Source organism: Pelophylax lessonae (genome assembly GCF_965119305.1).
Source record: "Pelophylax lessonae genome assembly, chromosome: 9".
Lineage (NCBI taxonomy): Eukaryota > Metazoa > Chordata > Amphibia > Anura > Ranidae > Pelophylax > Pelophylax lessonae.
The window spans coordinates 52,290,006-52,311,715 of NC_138776.1; the positions used below are offsets into that span (position 1 = coordinate 52,290,006).

Below are 21,710 nucleotides of genomic sequence, written 5' to 3' on the forward strand. Positions count from 1 at the left end.
ACTAGTGTCCCTTTTGGAAGATTTCCACTCTATTATATTTCTGAGGACAACACAAAATATTGGATTTTCTTTTAGATTTGCTTTCAAGGATAATAGAAAACAGGACTACTGTAAATGTAGAAGGCGAATCTCCTTAACCACTTAAGGACCAGGCCTTTTTCTGAAACCACCAAACATTTTATTTATATATATATATATATATATATATATATATATATATATATATATATATATATATATATATATATATATATATATATATTTTATTTTTTAGCAGAGACCCTAGAGATTAAAATGGAGATCGTTGCAATAATATTTTTAATCACACTGTATTTGCGCAGCGGTCCTACAAACGCTATTTGTTTTTGTAAAGAAGTATACTTTTCTTTTTTAATTAAAAAAGAAAACCGTAAAGTTTGCCCAATATTTTCCCTATAACGTGAAAGATAATGTTAAGCCGAGTAAATAGATACCCAACATGTTATGCTTCAGAATGGCGACAAACATTGGACACAGACACGCGCACACATACACACGCCTCTTCTGCCGCCCATAAAGGTGATCCTGATGCTGGGACCACCCTTATGTTAAAGCAGACAGCCCGCCGTTTTAAAAAATATTGGGGTTATGGCATCTATCTGCTGCCATAACCCCGGTACCGAACGTCAAAATACCGACGTAAATATGATGGACGGTCCATAAGTGGTTAACCACTTGCCGACTGCTCACAGTATATTTACTGCGGCAGTCAGCCCCTCACAGGCAGAGCGAGGTAGGTCTACGTCGCTAGCCTGTGAGGCTCTGGGGAGCGAGCGCGCGCCGCCGGAGGCGCGCTCCCGCCCGTTCACGGACCCCCCCCCCCCCCGGCGTGTGTGACCGGCGGACCCGATGTCCGCCGGTCACTCGGCGATCGTCGGGGGAGAGGGAGAAAGTCAGGCGGCTAGTGTAAACAAGCCGCCTGTCATTATCTCCGGTGTAGAAACGATGATCACACGGTTCTACTATGTAGGACCGTTGATAATTGTTCCTACACCTCAAGCCACAGCCAATCACAGTTAGAATCACGCCCCTAGGGACACACACAGCCCCTCCCTCTCAAATAAAGTTAACCCCTTCACTACCAGTGTATTTTTACAGTAACAGTGCATATGTATAGCACTGATTACTGTAGAAATGTCACTGGTAATCCCAAAAGTGTCAAAAATGTCAGTCAAGGGTCCGATCTGTCCGCCGCGATGTCGCTGTACCGCGAAAACAAATCGCAGATCGCCGCCATTACGCGTTAAAAAAAGAAAAACAACAAAAATGACAGAAATCTTTCCCTTTGTTAGTAAACGCGATAACTTTTGCGCAAACCAATCAAAATACGCTTTTTGCGTTTTTTTTTTTTTTTTTACCAAACATAGGTAGCATAAAACAAATTGGCCGAAAATGTTAAAAAAAATGTGATTTTTGCATTTTTTTTGGGGGGGGGGGGGGGGGGGAATTTCATATAAAAAAAATGTGAAAAATATTGTTATTTTTGCAAAATTGTCGCTCTTTTTTTGTTTATAGCGCATAATCAAAAAATCGCAAATGTGATCAAATACCACCAAAAGAAAGCTCTGTTTGTGGGAAAAAAAGGACGTCAAATTCGTTTAGGTACAGCGTTGCACGACCGCGCAATGGTCCGTTAAAGTCACGCAGTGCCGAATCGCAAAATACCCCCTGGTCAGGAAGGGGGTAAAATCTTCCGGGGCTTAAGTGGTTAAAGGGGGCACAGATCGTCATAAAAACGGACAGCTGTTCTAGTATATCTCCACTCTATCCAACGCTTAAGAAAAGTTTTGCCTTTAGTTATACTTTAATTTTCTCAAGAGAAGCAAACCCTTTTCTTAATTGTATAGTACACAACACAGACTAATTTTCATATGCCATGAGTTATAGCTAGGTTTTGAAGACCGTCCCTCAGGAGGCGCCACCCCTATAAACCTACCCCACTCTTCAAAACCTTATTTCTCTTATGTCCTCCGACAGTCGCCGCCTCCTCTAAGTCATCACAATTGGGTATTGTCCACCTATCCGTAGGAATAGCTAGGCATATAGACTTAGTCAAAAGACAAAAGGCATTAGCATGTACACACCCACGGGGGCTGTCCCATCTGGTCAATACCCCCCTGCATCAACACTTCCAACCCAGTTTTAGTTTGCCTAGCTTTCAGGAATAGGCAGGCTCCCTTGTGCTGGGGCTTCAGTCTCAGCCTTCCTATATCTTTCATTTGATTTTCTTTGAAAAATGTCAGTTTTTTTTCTCTCACTTTACTAGCTGTTTATTTTGTCAGCTTTAGTGTTAGTTTATTCTTCGGATGAAGATGGATCATGCGGTGCTGGGATTCGGACTGGCCGCCCTGGTTCTCCAGGGCACAGAGGGTCAGATGGACCCCCAGCCCGCCATCGAGCGTTCAGCTATGGTTCGCCCTGGCATTAAGAACGACCCATCCCTGTTCGCTGCAGGGATGCAGCCGTGAGGTGGCTACCTCACAGGACTCGTCTGCGCTGCTACAGCGTCATGTCCCTGGCTCACGGCACTCCCTGTCAGGAGAGGACAGAGGTTTATCCATGCATAGAGTCTCCCCCACGCCATCGGGTACAGGTAAGTTCTTATCTGTGTGGGGCCTCTGTCTGGGGTGGCAGTCTGTGTTGCTGTGTGTCCCCATGTCTGTGCCTGTGTGACTCCCTGTGCGATCCCTGCGGGGTTCGTTTTTGTACAAATTTGTATGTTTTTTACTAGGGTTCCCTGTGTCACCTTAGGTGCATGTTGGGGGTACAGACGTGAGTGTTGTGCGGCGACCGCTGCGGGGGTATGTTCGCGCGGTCCGCCATGTTTTTTTACTGCACATGGATATGGCCCCTCTGGGGCGAGTATACAGATTGTTTTGGAGCCCTCTGCCGCCATTTTGTGGGCTGTAGAACGATCGGTTCTGCCGCATGTCGGCGGCCATCTTTGTGAAGCCTCCAATGCATTTCCTATGGGCAGCCATTTTCCCTGAGGTCTGGCTTATAGCCAGCCCCTTCCAGCAGCATTTCCTTTTCCTCTCAGGCAGCAAAGGACACAGGTAGCAACGATCTGCGGGCTCTGCACTGCATCTCTCTGTCTTCCTCTGTATACTGCTTCTGGCTCAGTTTTTCTTTCTCCTTTTGGGGGTCTTCATAGCTGTGACAGTAGCGGTGGGCTGCGCACTCCGCAGCGCTATTTAAGGGGACAGTACATCGTTTTTTGCACTGTAATTTTTTCTTGTCTTGAGCCATGGATTCTCAGGAAAGCAAGTTTCCTCCAGCTTTAGTGGGGGGCCCCAGTTCTCCTGTGGCTCCGCTGCGACCTGATTTGGCTGCTGTAGTTGCGACTTTAGTGGCAAACATGGAAATGCTGATGTCTGAACGGGCTGCGAGAAAATGGCCCAGGCTCTCTCTCTCTTCTGATTCAGATGGGGATATGGCTGCTGCTGCTGCAAGCATGCCCTTTTCAGGGTCCCGCTCATCCTTGGACCTCCCGGGGTCTGAGGGGGAGGCTGAAATTGAGGGTGTTGACACATCCTCCCCAGGGTCACCTGAAGAACGGGCAACCATGGATGAGTTGATGGTTTCTGTAAAAGAAACCTTGCATTTAGAGGATGAGCCCAATCCTCCGGGCGTTGTGTCCATTTGGGACGCACAGGGCCCGCAAGTCTGCGCAGGTTTTTCCCTGCCCAGCTGAATTTCATTACACTGTTAATGAAATGTGGCGCACGTTAAAACGTCCATTCGTGGTGCCTAGTCGGTTCAAATTGCTTTTATCCTTTTGCGCCGGCTACGGAATCGCGATGGTGTGTGCCTCCACAGGTAGATCACACTGTGGCCGTACTGAACAAGGCTACCTTGGTTCCTACTGAGGATACTCCGGTTTTCCGGGATCCCACGGACCCGGCGGTTGGAGTCTCTAGCCCGCCATTCCTATACGGTGGCGGGTTCGTTGCTCAAACCCGTTGTCGCGTCCGTTATGGTAGCTCAGGCGGTAGCTGATTGGATCAAGGTGCTTAGAAGCAACATAGTGTCTGATGACGTGCCGCCTGCCCGACTGGAAATGGTGGACCAGATCCACCAAGGAGTCATGTATTTGTGTGATGCAGCCTTAAATGAGGCCCCCTTGGTGGCGCGCCTCTCGAGTGTCGCGGTGCTTAACCGGCGACTAATATGGCTGAAGAGCTGATCGGCCGACCAGTCCTCACGGAAAACAATTGCTGATTTTCCCTATGCTGGCTCTCGCCTTTTTGGCGAGGCGTTGGATACCTTGGTGAAAGGCGTCACGGGGGGCAAGAGCACTATGCTACCCCAGAACCCGAAGAACAAGTCTTTCCGAGGCAAGCGGGGTTCTGCGCCTAGATCCCCTTCAAGGCCCAGAGCAACCAGAAGAAGCCCTGGGCGGGTAAGCAGAAGACCGGCAACGCCGGCTCGGCGGGACAATCCGCGTCTGCCTGAAGGGGCGCCCTCACCCATTTCAGGGGTGGGGGGACGTTTGCGCGGTTTCCTTCAACCTTGGCTGCTCCGGTTATCGGACAGGTGGGTCCAGGAAATCGTTCGATCAGGTTACAAGATCGAATTCCTTTCCAGGCCGGCGGACAGATTCTTTCCCTCCAATCTTCATCTGCTTCCGGGGCGTCTGCAGGATTTGCATCAGGCGGTGCAGGACCTGCTTGCTCAGGGAGTGATTGTCCCGGTGCCTCACCAGGACAGGTTTCGGGGGTTTTATTCGAATCTGTTCACTGTGCCCAGGAAGGAGGGCAAAGTGCGTCCTATTCTGGACCTGAAAGCGCTGAACCGCTTCGTGCGTGTTCGAAAGTTTCGAATGGAGTCTCTCCGTTCGGTTGTGGCCTCCTTGAGTCCGGGAGAATTCCTGGCTTCGATAGATCTGAAGGATGCGTACCTGCACATCCCCATTTTCGAGGGTCATCAGCGGTACCTTCGGTTTGCTATCGCAGAGGACCACTACCAGTTTTTTTAGCGTTACCTTTCGGTCTCGCTTCGGCTCCAAGGGTCTTCACCAAGGTGTTGGCTCCGGTCCTGGGCCTGCTACGGGCCCAGGGCATTGCGGTTCTGGGGTACCTGGACGATCTGCTTCTGAGTTCAAGGGCAAGCCAGGACCTTGTGCGCGACCTGTCCATCACGGTACAGACGCTCCAGGAGTTCGGATGGACCATCAACGTTCAGAAATCAGCGTTGTCTCCGTCGCTTCGCCTTCCCTATCTGGGAATGGTTCTGGACTCTGCTCAGGCAAAGGTGTTCTTGCCGGAGGACAAGCTCCGGACTTTGTGGGACGAACTCAGGTCCCTCAGGGACAATCCGTCCTCGTCACTCAGGACCTGCATGCGGGGCCTGGGGTTGATGGTGTCGGCCTTCGAGGCGATTCCCTTTGCCCAGTTCCACACGCGGGCTCTCCAGACGGAGATCCTGGCCAGGTGGGACAGACTTCCTCAGTCCTTGGATCTGGATGTCTCCTTGAGTCGCCAGACCAGATTGGCTCTTCTGTGGTGGATCCAGTCCCCGGCGGTGGCGGACGGCAAGTCCTTCCCGGTGGTGTGGACAGTGGTTACCACGGACGCCAGCCTGTCGGGCTGGGGTGGAGTCCTGGGCAACCTATCTGCCCAGGGCACTTGGTCGGAGGAGGAATCCTCCCTCCTGATAAATGTGCTGGAACTAAGAGCAATAAAACTGTCTCTTCCAGTGGTCGGACCTTCTCCAGGGCCTGCCTGTTCGTGTACAGACGGACAATGCTACCGCGGTGGCTTACATCAACCACCAAGGGGGCACCAGGAGTGCTCGAGTGGCCCAGGAGGTGACCTTCATTCTGTCTTGGGCCGAGACTCATGTCCCGGCGATCTCGGCAGTTCACATTCCGGGTGTGGAAAATTGGCAGGCCGACTATCTGAGCCGCCAGACCCTGGACCAGGAGGAATGGTCCCTGCACCCGGAGGTCTTTCAGATGCTGTGTGCGAAGTGGGGATCCCCAGATGTGGATCTGTTCGCATCCCGGCTAAACCGGAAGGTGGAAAGATTTGTGGCAAGAACGCGCGATCCTTTGGCGGACGCCTCAGATGCGTTGGTGGCCTCTTGGCATCAGTATCGTCTGATGTACGCCTTTCCTCCGATTCAGTTACTATCCCGGTTCCTTCGCAGATTGGCCTCGGAACCGCACATGGTGATCCTGGTGGCACCGGACTGGCCTCGCCGGTCCTGGTACGCCGACGTTGTTCACCTGGCAGTGGCAACTTCGTGGCGCCTGCCTCTGCAGGAAGATCTTCTGTCTCAAGGTCCGATCTTCCACCCTGCTTTACGGTCGCTTGCTTTAACGGCCTGGCTGTTGAGACCCAGGTCTTGAAGGACAAGGGTCTATCTCCTGAGGTTATTCCTACCCTGATCAAGGCTAGGAAATCTTCCTCTGTTAAGATCCATTACCGTACCTGGAAGGCCTACTTCACCTGGTGTGAGTCCAGGGGGTTTTCCCCTCGTTCTTACTCAGTGTTGAGGATGTTGGCTTTCCTCCAGTCTGGAGTGGATCAGCGCCTGGCGCTGGCCACAATAAAGGGCCAGGTGTCAGCACTGGCGGTCCTTTTCCAACGCCCTGTGGCGTCTCATTCCTTGGTGCGCACCTTCATTCAAGGTGTGCGACATTTGGCTCCTCCCAGAAAGGAGCCTTTACCTCCATGGGACTTGAATTTGGTCCTGTCCGCTTTGCAGCGTGCTCCCTTCAAGAATATCAGGGAGATATCGTTGCCTCTGCTGTCGAAAAAGGTTGCTTTTCTTGTGGCGATCACTTGGGCTCGCAGAGTGTCCGAGCTGGCGGCGTTGTCTTGCCGCTCCCCTTACTTGATAATTCACAGGGATAAGGTGGTTTTGTGACCACTCCCTTCCTTCCTTCCCAAGGTGATCTCTGATTATCACCTTAATGAGGACATTGTCCTGCCTTCGCTTTGTACGAAGCCTAAACATCCAAAGGAGATTGCCTTGTATTCCTTGGATGTTGTTAGGGTGATCAGGGTTTACCTGAAGTCTACGGAATCCTTTCGGAAGACGGATTCCCTCTTTGTCCTTCCTGAGGGACCTCAGAAGGGCATGGCTGCGTCCGCAGCAACTATTGCCAAATGGATCAGACAGACCATTGAGCAGGCTTACGCCTTGATGGAACGGGTTCCGCCCTTCCCTGTTAAGGCGCACTCTACCAGGTCTTTGAGTACTTCCCGGGCCTATTGGCATCGGGCCTCGTGGCCCAGGTGTGCAAGGCGGCGACTTGGTCGTCGGTGCACACCTTTTCCAAGTTCTACAAAGTAGACGTTCTGGCATCAGCTGATTCTTCTTTTGGCCGCAAAGTTCAGTGCGGCTGTGCCATGATGGACCCTTGATTTTTTTTTTTCTGGGTCCCTGGCTGTTGGCATTTGCTTTCCTAGCCTGTTGCTCCTGTTGAGCTTTGGTGTTTTTTTTTTTTTTTTTTGTTTTGCTGTTGCCCAGTTGGTTCTTACAGTGCATGTAAGATTCCTTTCTCTGATGTGGGTACTGCGTTGCCTTTTCTACGGTTGCGTCTCCCACCCCTCATGTCTATACTGCTTTGGGACATCCCAATTGTGATGACTTAGAGGAGGCGGCGACAGTCGGAGGACGTAAGAGAAAACGGAATTTTTGTAAAATCTTACCTGTAAAATTCCTTTCTCTGAGTCCTCCAACATTCGCCGCCCCTCTTTTTGGGGTTCTTATTACCTACTGCTATGCAACCAAACTGAGTTGGGAGTGGTGATGCAGTGGGGTATTGACCAGATGGGACAGCCCCCGTGGGTGTGTACATGCTAATGCCTTTTGTCTTTTGACTAAGTCTATATGCCTAGCTATTCCTACGGATAGGTGGACAATACCCAATTGTGATGACTTAGAGGAGGCGGCGACTGTCGGAGGACTCAGAGAAAGGAATTTTACAGGTAAGATTTTACAAAAATTCAGTTTTTCTTTATCGCTCATTGACAGATTCAGTTCCATATTCTTTTTTTGACCTTTGGGTTATGTTGCCCCCTACAGGAGTAGGACACTAGGCACGAAAAACGTTACCACGCCTATGGGGCAGTCCCTGCAGGCATCCACCCACACACTCTGCTATAGCCTTAAGTTTGTTTCTGCCTAGTTTAGCAGTATGACCTAAATCCCGGCTGGAATTTTTAAAGGGAGCCTTTGTTAAAATTAAATTTTTCTTTTAGCTAGTTAAGTTCCTGGGAAAACTGCATTCAATAGCCAGCCTGGGTTTCGGACTGGATTTCCTTGATCCTTGAGGTCTCCCAACCAAGCCAGCGAGCTTGCACAGGTTATAGCCAGCGCTAGGCTTTGCCGTGACAGAGCCCCAATATGTGGGGGCTGGACTGCGATTGAAGCACCTCGCCCGGACACACATGACCTTGTTCGGCCTGAGTCGCAGCGTACCCCTTGGTCGTCAGCACCCCCACCCCGAGTGGAGAGGCAATTTGTCTGGAGTGGTGCCCAACCAATATCGTTGGTATGATAAGTGTCCCCCCATAACTCTGGCGGTCTCGGGGTGGACATGGGCCCCTCCCTGGGAAGGTCGGACCCTAGTGTACCACTTATTTCCTCTAGGTAGGTGCCAGGCTCCCCTAAGGCATCCTTCCCCACCATAGAGGTACCTACCTTAGTCAGCGATGGGTGTCCTTGTGGGGGGGGGGGATAGAAGACGTCAACACTCTGAGACCGCAATGCGGATCCTATTGGGGGGGGGGGGATCTTGGGGGTCCCTACCGGGGACCCCCCGATGCCACTCATCTTATGGACCCGTGGGGCCGCCATTTTCCTATAGAATCGTCCTGCCTCATTATATCCGGTGGGGGACTTCTGACATCTACCTGTTAGCTTCTCGACTCAACAAGAAGGTTCTGAGGTTTGTAGCCAGGTCGCAGGATCCTCTAGCCGATGCCACAGACGCACTGGTGGCTCCTTGGGGTCAATATCGGCTGATCTATATATTCCCTCTGCTGAAACTCCTGCCATGGCTTCTGCGCAGAATAGGTGGAAGGGAATTCCGGTCATCATTGTGACCCCAGACTGGTCTGGCCATTCTTGGTACGTAGATCTGGTAAGGTTGGTCGCGGATGCTCCTTGGAGACTTCCTCTCAGGAAAGATCTGCTATCTCAAGGGCTGATCTTACATCCTGCTTTACAGTCACTGGCTTTAACGGCTTTGTTGTTGAAAGCCAGGTGTTGAGGGATAGAGGTCTTTCTGACTCAGTGATTCTGACACTGAAGGCTAGAAAGTCTACTTTTTGGAAAGTCTATCATCGTACGTGGAAATCGTACATCTCATGGTGTGAATCGCTGAAGATGCATCCTCACCTTTTTTTCGGTGGCTAGGATTTTGAGCTTTCTTCAAAAGCGGTGTCGATCAGCTTTTGGCTTTGGGCACTATCAAATGGCAAGTGTCTGCTTTGGCTTTGTTTTTCCAATGACCTTTGGCTTCGCTTGCCTTGATTCATACTTTTATTTAAGGCGTTCGCCATATGGCTCCTCTGAGGCGATCCCCGTTAACTCCATTTAATTTTAATTTGGTTTTGTCTGTTCTTCAAAAACCTCCTTTTGAGAACATTAGGGAGATTCCTCTGCTTACACTGTCTCAGAAGGTTGTCTTTTTGGTGGCTATTACTTTGGTCCGCAGAGTGTCTGAATTGGCACGGTCATGCCGTTTACCTTATCTGGTGGTCCACAGAGATAAATTGGTACTTCGACCTAAACAATTATTTATTCCTTAGGTGGTTTCTGATTTCCATCCAAATTAAGACATTGTGCGGTCTTCACTCTGTCCAAGGCCCAAGCATTCAAAAGATTTTGCTTTGCATTCTTTGGATGTGGTTCATTCAATTTGAGTTTACCTGGCAGCTACTGAATATTTTATGAAATCAGACTCTTTGTCCTCACCGAAGGACATCAAAAGGGATTGGCTGTGTCTGCTGCGACCCCATATCCAGGTGGATCAGACAGACGTTGGTACAGACTTATTCACTGAAGGGTCAGGTTCCACCTTTCCCCGTGAAGGCCCATTCTACTAGGGGGCTGAGTGCCACTTGGTCTTTTCGTCACCAGGCATCAGTGATGCAAGTTTGCAAGGCGGCAACTTGGTCGTCTTTGCACACGTTCACTAAATTCTACAAGGTAGATGTGTTGGCATCTTCGGATGCTTCTTTTGGCTGTAATGTTTTACATGCTGCTGTTATAAGAGAAAATATTTTCTTGGTGTATGTTTTCTAGGTGAGCTACAGTTATTTCTGATTGAGCTCCAAGATCTTTTTGGTTGACTAAGTTTAGCCTTTGGGGAATTACATTCTTCTGCGGTTTTTTTCACACCCCTCATGCAAATACTTTGCTTTGGGGCGTCTCAATGGTTAGGAAGAATATGGAGCTGCGTCTGCAAATACTGCTTTGGGGCGTCTCAATGGTTAAGAATAATATGGAGCTGCGTATGTCAATGAACTTCAGAGAAAAGGATGATACGGTAAGTCAAAAATCCAATTTTTTTAGGGTTTGAAGGAGATGGACTTCTGCTTCACTGAGAAATCAGCTTTGCTAGTGTCTTAGTTTTCTGTTTTTATTAACGCCTCACGGTCTTCTAATGTCTATAAAGGAGCGTTAGTAGTTTATCTGGATCACTAAATCCCCAGGCTATGGTGTCGGCCTATAATGTTGCTTCCGGCACTGGAATCTGTGTGGGCAATCACTTTGGCACCCTTGTTGAGTCAAGACAATGATCCATCGCTATGAAATCCATTCCTTGAAGACACCTTCGGAGGAATGCGCTCCCTGACAGGCAAGCTTGGACTTTATATAAAGATGGGCAAGACAGGGTCACTCTGAATCTCCAACTGTTACTATATGAATGGGCCTGTGTTTGGAATGTGTTCATTTCACAGTGTAAACTTTTCAAATTGAATCACTCAGAGCTTAGTCTCAGGTGGATGACCAGGTGTTATATGATACCACTGGTTGCACACTTTAACACTACTTTCGCCTTGAACTCTTCTTTCCTCTCACCCCCGCCCCACCTCTCTCCTTTCTATACAAACATTTCACTTTACCTATTGAAGTTTATTTGTTAAAGATTGTGCAATATCACTCCAATTTCTTTGTCAAACTCTTCACCTAAGGTAACTTGGGCAATGAACAACCAGCCTGACCATGTTTCTCTGTCGCTCATTGACAGACGTAGTCTTCTTGATTCACAAGAACTGGGTTATGTTGTCTCCGCAGGAGCAGGACTAGGCAGAAAGAAAAAACGTTCTGGCTCCACCTTAGGGGCAGTCCCTGAGGGTATATCCTCCCTCTCTCTGCTACAGGGCATCAGTTTTTTTCTGTCTAGTCAGGAGTAAGGACCTTAGTTCCTTGCTGGGATCTTTTGGGTCCTGGCAAGATTTTTTCTTTAGAAAAAATATTTTTTTAGGCAGTTTTCTCCAGTGTTTTTTTTTCCTGTGAGATCTTCAAGCAAATACGCCGGACTGGGCGACACTAGTGGTCACCCCAGCCGGCCTACGAGCGCGCGCAGACCATTGCATTGCGCTTGGTCGGCCGCGACACATTCAAGTAAGTATGCGGGGCCGGGCGACGGGCTGGATGTTGAGATCCAGTGGTCACCCCGGTTTCTGCCTACGAGCGCGTGCAGACCAGAGCTCCGCGCTGGGTCGGCCGCGACGGAGTCCCATTGGAGGGACTGACCTTGCGAGTTAAAAGTCTCGCTTGGACGCCAGGAACCAGAAAGTCGAGGCGTCCGGAGTGGTCCACAACCCCCCACCCCGGTGGAGAGGGTATTGTGAAGAGAGGGTGCCTGTCGGTTCGGTATGGTGAGTAAACGTTCCCTTTTTTTCCTCGTTATGAGGCAGTATGAATTATGGGCCCCTCCATACATGGTCAGTATATATCTGACACTAAAAGTCCCCCTTGTAAATACAGTATGTGTTTGGTGGGAAGTGGACTTGGTTTGAGAGCTAACACTCTACCCAGCAGACTGTAGTATCACAGCAGACATAGGAGGTATAATCCTACCTTAATTGTAGTGTACCTCCTGCAGATCGATAAACCGCCACTTAGCAGAGATGAAGGTGGATGTGCTGGGAAAAACGATTTCGGCGGTCCGTCGCCATTTTGCCGTAGACCAGGTGCATGTATGTCCTCAGGTCACGCCGGCCGCCATGTTTTTGGAGTCTATTGTCTCCTGTATGGGGGCGGCCATGTTTGATGAGCCCAGCTACCTCGTGGAGAGCTGGGAACGCCGGAAGGCATACACAGGGGGCGGAGCCACGTCCTTCTACCCGGGAAAACGAACACAGCTCTTTCCAGTCTGTAAAAGACAGACGCTGACTGCAGTTGGTTGGAAACTTCTCTGCATCGGGTGGTGAGCCTTGGGGGTCCCTCTCTCTCTCTGTGGGGATCGAGAAGCAGGTACTCTGAGGGGCGCTATTGCGCTAGGGGGAGACACATAAAAAAAAAAAAAAAGAGGTATTTTTTTGATTTAAAAAAAAAAAAAAAAGTTTTTTGTTTTTTCTGGCAGAGGTGTCCTGAATTAACATGGACCCTGCCACTCATGTATCTCCACCGGATCCCCTTGAGGTGTCTGCAGGATCCTCCAGCACCCCACTGACTGTTGAATCATTGTCAGCTATTATGGAAACTTTTGTGTCCCGGGTGGAAGTGGCTTGTCAGGGACAGGGCGCAAGAAAGCGACCCCCGCCTAACCCCTTATTATCTGAAACTTCGGATTCAGACTCTGAGCCTATTTCTGCAGTTGCAGGTACTTCGTCTGGGATTGGTGTCTCGGGTACTGTCTCTTCAGACAGTGAGGAGGATGTTTCGGCATCAGCCATAGCCCGAGAGGAAGCGTTGGTAAACGCACTCATTGTATCTGTTCAAGAAACCTTAAGATTACAGGGTATTCCGTCGGAAATAGCTGAAACTGAAATCCCTTTTGGGACTAAAAAACGCATGAAAGTGGCGAAGGTTTTTCCATTGCCCAAATGTTTTGGCAATCCAATCAAAGAAGAATGGAGTCTGCCAAAACGCACCTCTGCTATTTCTAAACGCATTAACAGGCGTTATCCGTTTGAGGAAACCCTCATTAAGAAATGGACAGAACCACCTGTGGTGGATTCACCAATTGCTAGATTGAATAAAGCCACGGTTATTCCTTTAGAAGACGCTCGTCTTTTAAAGATCCAGTGGATCGCAAGATAGAAGCTATGTCTCGCACCATGTTTTCCTTGATTGGATCAGCTTTCAGACCAATAATTGCTATTGGTCTGGTTTCGCAGGCTGTAACTGAATGGACCAAGTGGTTACGCCGGGACTTAGAAGAGGTCCCTCAGGCGGTATCAGATTTGTTGGAACAAATGATACAGGGGTTACAGTTTGTGTGTGATGCGGCGTTAGACGCCACTCCATTATTGGCGCGAGCATCAGTTTCAGCAGTGGTTCTCAGGCGTACACTGTGGCTAAAAGGTTGGTTAGCCGACCAAGGTTCCAAAAAAGCATTAGCTAATATCCCCTTTTTAGGAGAGCGTCTATTTGGAGCCAACTTAGATGAGATCATTAAGGATCTCACGGGTGGAAAGAGCACCTTTTTACCGCAAAATGTTAAGGGTAAAGGAACTCGTCAAAGACGAGGGCCTTCTTTCTCTGCTCACAAAAAGTTTTTTCGTCCCGCGGGTGAAAAAATTAAGTCCTCCAAAGCTCCTTCAGGAGGCTTCAGGGGACGTTGGTCGGGCAAGCAAAAGCCCGCCCCCTCCAGACCTGAAGATAAATCGTCCAAAGCCTGAAGGTGCACCCCCACCCATAATTGGGGTGGGGGGACATCTTCGCCGATTCCCGGATCCATGGCTTTCCAGAATCCCGGACAAGTGGGTTTGCGAAGTCATAAGGTCAGGGTACAAGATCGAGTTTCGATCTCTCCCACCGGCGCGATTCTTCCCTTCCAATATCCGACTATCCCCGGATCGTTTAGAAGATTTGCGGAGAGCAGTCACGGATCTACTACAAGGAGTGGTAGTCCACGTTCCTTGGACAGAACGTTTTCAAGGGTTTTATTCAAACCTATTTACAATACCCAGGAAAGAGGGCAAAGTGCGTCCAATTCTGGACTTAAGGGCACTCAATTCCTTTCTCAACATAAGGAAATTCAAGATGGAATCCATTCGCACAGTAGCAGCCTTCCTGCATCCAGGGGATGTCCTAGCGTCCATAGACATCAAGGACGCCTATCTTCACATTCCCATTTTCGCAGGACATCAGCGGTTTCTACGCTTTTCCGTAGAAGAGAACCACTATCAGTTTGTGGCGTTACCTTTCGGTCTCGCCACGGCTCCTCGGGTCTTCACGAAGGTGTTGGCCCCAATGTTGGCACTACTGCGCCAAAGAGGCATATCGATTCTAGGTTACCTAGACGATCTCCTGCTTCATGCAGAGTCTCCTCAGACCCTGCTACAAAACATAGAAATTACTATAATTTCTTTACAGGAATTCGGGTGGCTGGTGAACCAGCAAAAGTCATTTCTGGTTCCCACCCAGAGGCTCGAATATCTGGGTCTAATTCTAGACACAGTCAGGTCAAGAGTTTTCCTTCCGGTAGGGAAACTCCGGAAGATTCAATCAGCAGTCCAGTTGTTACTATCCAACAGCTGGTCTTCTCTTCGAACTTGCATGAGGGTTCTGGGGTTGATGGTGGCTTCCTTCGAAGCAGTCCCATTTGCCCAGTCCCATACCCGAATTCTTCAGCAAGAGATTCTTCTCAGATGGAATCGGAATCCGGAATCCCTGGACAATCGGATCCGATTGAGCAAACAGACCAGAGAGTCTCTGGTCTGGTGGCTTCGGTCTCCGATGCTCAGCCAGGGAAAGTCATTTCTGCCAATATATTGGACGATAGTGACCACGGATGCCAGTCTATCCGGATGGGGAGGAATTCTCGGTCAGTTATCTGTCCAGGGACTTTGGTCCCCGGAAGAATCCAGGTAGCCGATAAATGTATTGGAACTGAGAGCGATCAGACTTTGTCTGATTCACTGGACCGAGCAGCTCCAGGGCAGCCCGGTTCGGATCCAGTTGGACAACGCCACGGCCGTGGCTTATGTCAATCACCAGGGGGGCACCAAGAGTGTCCGAGCGGCCAAGGAAGTGGCTTGCATTCTTCGCTGGGCGGAACGATTTGTTCCAGCTATCTCTGCGGTGTTCATTCCGGGGGTGGAAAATTGGCAGGCAGATTATCTCAGCCGTCAGACTCCGGATCAGGGGGAATGGTCCCTCCATCCAGAAGTTTTCCACCAGTTGTGCCTACGTTGGGGCACCCCGGATGTGGATCTGTTGGCATCACGATTCAACAGAAAAGTACAGAGATTCGTGGCTCGCTCCCGCGATCCTCTAGCAGAGACCGCAGACGCACTGATCGCCCCGTGGGGGCAATACCAGCTAATGTATGCCTTCCCTCCTCTCGGGTTACTGCCAAGACTTCTTCGCAGGATAGAGGAGGAAGGAATTCCAGTAATCCTGGTAGCTCCGGACTGGCCTCGTCGAGCTTGATACGCCGACTTGGTCAGACTGGTGGCGGACGTCCCGTGGAGACTTCCTCTCAGGGAGGATCTACTGTCTCAGGGACCGATCTTCCATCCTGCTTTACGATCGCTGGTTTTAAACGGCCTGGTTATTGAGACCCAGGTGCTGAAGGACAAGGGATTGTCAGCTTCAGTTATTCCTACTCTAGTTAAAACAAGGAAAGCGACTTCCAGAAAGATTATCATCGTACATGGAAGTCTTATATTGTGTGGTGTGAATCCCTTGGGTTCCATCTACATCTTTATTCGGTAGCCCGAATATTGGCTTTTCTGCAACAGGGAGTTGAGCAGAAGCTGGCCTTGAGTGTTATCAAGGGTCTGGTTTCAGCATTTGCTATCTTCTTTCAGAAGCCTTTGGCTACTCATTCCTTGGTGCGGAATTTCATCCAGGGGGTGCGACACCTGGCTCCGCCAGTGCACGCGCCGTTACCATCCTGGGATCTTAATTTGGTGCTGTCGGTTCTTCAGACACCTCTCTTTGAAGATATCAGGGAGATTCCCTTGCTTACTTTATCCCAGAAGGTGGCCTTCTTGATGGCTATCACTTCTGCACGCAGGGTGTCAGAACTGGCTGCATTATCCTGTTGTTCCCCAGATCTGGTGGTTCATAGGGATAAGGTTGTTCTTCATCCGAATCCATCCTTCCTTCCTAAGGGGGTTTCAAAGTTTCATTGAATGAGGACAGTGTATTGTCCTTCCTATGTCCTTAGCCCAATCATCCTCGAGAATTTGCATGGCATTCCTTGGATGTAGTTCGGGCGATCAGGATATATTTGAATACTACGGATTCAATTTGTAAGACTGATTCACTGTTTGTGATCACGGATGGCCCTAAGAAAGGGTTGCCTGTTCTGCTGCGACCATCTTTAGATGGATCAGACAGACGATGGTATAGGCTTATTTTATCTAAGGGTCGGGATCCCCCGTTCCCTGTTAAGGCGCATTCTACTCGGGCGCTTAGAGTTTCCTGGACCTTCCGCCATCAGGCGTCAGTGGTTCAGGTTTTCAAGGCGACTGTTTAGTCGTCGGTTCATACCTTTACAAGATTGTATAAGGTTAATGTGTTGGCATCGTCAGATGCCTCTTCTGGCCGCAAGGTTCCTGCAGGCCACTGTTTGAGGAGACTGTTGGTCTACCTCGAGGATTTGTGGGGTAGGTCTCATCTGTTTACTCGATGAGTCCTTTGATACTTCTGGTTGGCTCCGGTTGGGCCTTCTAGATTGGATTTTGATTTCGGTCAATCCCACCCCTCATTTGTGGCACTGCTTCTGGATGTCCCAGTTCTTGTGAATCAAGAAGACTACGTCTGTCAATGAGCGACAGAGAAAATCGACTTTTTGTAAGATCTTACCGTAAAATCCTTTTCTCTTAGCTCATTGACAGACGTAGTACCCGCCCCTCTATCATTGAGTTGGGTTGGGTTAAATTCTCTGTTGCTGCTTTGTGACAGAACTGATGCCTTGTAGCAGAGAGAGGGAGGATAATACCCTCAGGGACTGCCCCTAAGGTGGAGCCAGAACGTTTTTTCTTTCTGCCTAGTCCTGCTCCTGCGGAGACAACATAACCCAGTTCTTGTGAATCAAGAAGACTACGTCTGTCAATGAGCTAAGAGAAAAGGATTTTACGGTAAGATCTTACAAAAATCCGATTTTTTGCTTTTGCTTTTTTTTTATGTAGATGCTCCAGAACAGGGGTGTCACACAATTTCATCACTGCATTATGGTTGCCTTTACAGGGCCACTTGTATCTTTAAGACTAGGTGTCCAGAGGACCTCTCCTTACATCATATTTCAAGAGCTGCCCACCATCATAACTCAGAAGTCCCCCACCCTACCTTAAACCACAGTGCACTCTTACCTTGTGCTGCTGCTGGGAAGAAACTGGGGACAGAGCTGGGAAGCAGCTGAGGGTAGAGATAGGAAGCACAACCTGCAGGGTATGGAGGAGAACCAGAGGAGGGCTGGAGTCAGCTGCCATAGTCAGCTGAATGCTAAAACCAGGTGAAGAAGGAACGAGGGGATGCTGGGGCTGTACAGAGAGGTACAGATTCTGTAGGAGTCATCCTGACCTCTCTGTTGCTGACTGTTAAACCAAGCCAAGTGAGTTGGAGTTTTTTACTTCTGAAACTGCTTGCAACCAAACTGAATCCTACAGCAGAGTGAGTGGGTGTATGCCTTCAGGGACTGCCCCATAGGTGTGGTAAAGTTTTTTCCCTGCCAATTGTCGTCCTCCTGTAGGGGGCAGCATAACATAATGGTTAAGAAGAAAATGGAGCTGCGTCAATGAACTTCAGAGAAAAGGATTTTACGGTAAGTCAAAAATCCAATTTCCCCCCACTTTTTATCATTTTTGGGTAATTTTGTAGCAAAAAAGAAAAAAACCCTAAGTTGTTTTCTACATGTATGTGAGAAGCTTCCGAATTGGCCCGGGTTTGTAAAGCAAAAAAAAAAAAAAAAAAAAGACCCACTTCTAGAAAGATCTACTATCGCACCTGGAAACCTTACTTGGCTTGTTATGACCGCCTTCAATTCAGTCCCATAGAATATTTTATGCGTCAGTCTTGCCTTCTTGCAAACCTGTCATGACCAAAATCCAACTCTTAAGCCTCGCTCTTAAAACCTTTATTCAAGGTCTATGCATACTTTGCCTGTGTCCTGTACTCTACTCCAAAAAATAGAATTTACATGCAAGTCAAAATTACTTTTTATGGTTCGTAGTGAAATACTTAGTTCATTAAGGGATACAGATCCCACCCCTCTTATTGCACAAAACTGAAGCTTGATAGGAGTTAGAGGGGGGTTATCCTGGTTGACTGAACAGTCATGTTTACCAGTGTCCAATCTCCAATGGGTAGCAGTATATCTCATATGTCTCAGAATTATTCTGCTTAAGATTTTTTATTTTTAATTATTTAATTTTTTTTACAGCAAGTCAAAACCTTTACTGGGCTAATTGATGCAGGTGTGGCGCGAAGGCTGGCCTGTGTAGTCTGATCCAGTAGAAGTTACTATAGCTGAAATTGCTGAAAAGTTAATATTGGTTCTGATAGAAAAGTGTCAGAAAACACGAGAGCATTGCAGTTGGTTGCATATGGGGCTGCGTAGCACAATGCTGACCCGTTTCCACAGCCAAAAGCACCTTCAATGGGCACATTAGCATCATAATTTGACCATGGAGCAATGGAAGATGGTGGCCTGGTCTGATGAATCATTTTTTCTTTAACATAATGTGGATTGCCAGATTTGGGGGAATCACTTACTTTGGGAACAGAACACCAGATGCACTATTGGAGGAAGGCAAGGCAGCGAAGGTTTAAAGGTCTGCTACTGAAGACTTGGGACAAGGTACCACAGCATACGTTCAAAGAACTAGTGGAGTCAATGCCTCGACAGGTCAGATTTTTTGAAGGCAAAAAAGGGGCCTACTCCGTATTAGGTGGGTGGCTGATTGATGTGTATAGACTATATACATTAACCATTTGCCGAGCGCCCGCCGCATATATATACTGTGGCAGGCTGGCTCGGCTGTGCGAATCGACATATGGGAACGTTGGTTCATGAGGGTGGTGCTGGGGGTTGAGGGGATGCCAATGTAAAAACAGCTGACCTTCGTTCCCTCTGAAATTATCAGAGCGCCTTTGATCCTTTTGTATAGGATCACAGGTCTCTATGATTATTTCACAAGCCCATATCCCATACAGTTAGAAAACACTCTTCTAGGCTTACACTTAAAGCGGAGTTCCAGCCACAAAATGCACTTTGGGCCATCCGCTTGCTCAGTGTCACCTGTAAAAGAAATGGATAGTCACGATTTTATTTTTTTGGTTTACTTACCTGGTTATTAAAGAAAATATACTTGCCTTTCTTCCACCTCCTCCCTCTGCGGCCGCAGCCCGCGCCGTCACTTCCTGCTTGCATTGATTCCTGGGAGCTGAACGGCATCGCTCCCAGGAATCAATGCGCCTGCACCGGCCCCGCTCGTCAGTTCCGGTGCAGGCATGTCATTCCCTGCTAAACAGCTTCTGGGCATGCCCAGAAACTGTGCAGGGATGACGCTCCGGCCCCGGAAGTGACAGTGCATTGTGGGACCAAAGAAGACACGGAAAAGGATGCGCTGGCTTCAGCTGCCCACACCTGAGATGGCAGCGCTGGAGCAGAAATTTTCAAGGTTAGTATTTCTTCTAAAAGGTAAGTGCGACTTGGACAGATCAGAGACTATCCATTGTGCAATGTACTAGCCCTGACTGTACTGGGGGTATTTTTTATTGAAAAAACATTTCTCTTACGTCCTCCGACAGTCGCCGCCCACTTCATATTCATCACCAATGGGGGTTATGTCCTTTATTCCGTAGGAGTAGCTAGGCAATAGAATATGTTAGTACAAAAACTTTTAACATATCCCACCCCCAGGGGGTGGTCCCCTCAGTACATAACCCTCCACTTCCTGTATCCAACTCAGTTTCATTTGTCTAGCTGTCAGGAGTAGCTGGAAGTTTCTGTGCTGGGGCACCTTGTCTCAGCTCTCTTTCCTTTCTTTGGATTTTATTTGAGTTTTTTCTCTCTTTCTTGTTAGCTGTTATTTTACCAGCGTTAGTTAGTTCTTCGGAAGAAGAGGATCATGCGGGCTGCGTCTCGGGCTGACCCCCCTGGTAGCAGGCTGTGGGTCAGTGGCTTCTCAGCCCGCCATCGAGCGTTCAGTCTGGTATCGCTCCTGAGTTATCTGAACGACCCATCCCTGTTCCGTGCAGGGATGCTAGGTGAGGTGGCTACCTCACCGGACGCTGTGCGGTTTCTCAACCCACCTTCTGATGCGTCCTGGATGCGACTCTCCCTGCCTCATGTGCAGCGGTTTGTTCGCCTGTGCGGGTCCCCCACGCCATGTAAGAGGTAAGTGCATTTATGTGGGGACCTGTCTGTCTGGGGGGTGTCAGTCTGGGACTGTGTACCTTGCCCTGTGTTCACACTATTACGTTTTCCCTATCTCTCACATTGCATGCTGTGGGCTGCAGGAGGGGGGGCTGGCTGCACTCTGTGTCAGTTTTCTGTCTGTGTGAACGGCTGTGTGCTGTGGGGCTTGAGTTTCTCATGCTTGGGGCACATTACAGCGCCGATGCGGCGGTTTACCATGTTCCTTTTTTGGGCAGATGGTGTGTTTTACTTCACCCTCATGGGGTGTGGGAGCGGCGGTTTCGGTGCCAAAACGGCGCCATTTTGGCTGCGATCGCTCCGGCCGCATGTTTTACATGCATGGCGGCCATTTTCTTGTAGCCTCCATAGGCTTTAATAGAGCGCCCTGTATGCCAGTACTTCCTTTCCTTCAGGAGCACCGCAGGCAGCAGCAGCAGCACCGATCTCTACAGGTTCATTTCTCTCTATTCCCTGTATCCTACCTTGGTATACTTGTCCCTGTGGGGGTCCCTTGTGTGGGGTGCTTAGTGTGAGTGGGCTACGCTCTCTTAAAGGGGCGGTCACCCATTTATTTTTGCTACTACAGGGGCATGGATTCTCAGGAATGCTAGTTTCCTGCCAATTTAGTGGGAAGCCAGGGGACTGCGGTTTCCCCCCCCGTGGGGGATTTGGCTGCGATTGTGGCTAGCCTTGCGACTCAAGTGCAAATGCTGGTGGCTGCTCAATCCTCTAAAAGGCCCAGAGTTTCAATTTCCTCTGATTCAGAGGGTGATGGTACTGGGGCTGCTGTGGCAGAGATCTCCTTATCGGGGTCTCGTTCCTCCCTGGACCTTATAGGGTCAGAAATGGAGGCTGAGGTAGAGGGGGTTGATAATTCTCCCCCTGGCTCGTCTGAAGAGCTTGCATTCAAATTGGTTGCTTCTATCAAGCAAACTCTGCGTTTGGAGGAGGACGCATGTCCTCCAGCTGCCTTGGCGGCTTATGGGACGCAGAAAAGGCGCAAATCATCGCAGATGTTTCCATGCACTGATGATTTTCAGTGCGCTGTGAAAGAACGATGGCGTAATATACGCAAACCTTTTGCTGTACCAAGTAGGTTTAAGCTGCACTATCCTTTTACGCCCGCTACTGATGGGCGTTGGTGTGTCCCCCATCCGGTGGA

The 21,710-nt window shown here is 49.2% G+C and overlaps 1 protein-coding gene across 1 annotated transcript in view; it reads left to right on the forward strand.

Moving 5' to 3' along the window:
- TDRD1 (tudor domain containing 1) overlaps nucleotides 1-21,710 on the forward strand; it is a gene marked incomplete at both ends in the record, with an annotated part of 265,551 nt that overhangs the window by 2,152 nt on the left and 241,689 nt on the right. The window lies entirely within an intron of this gene.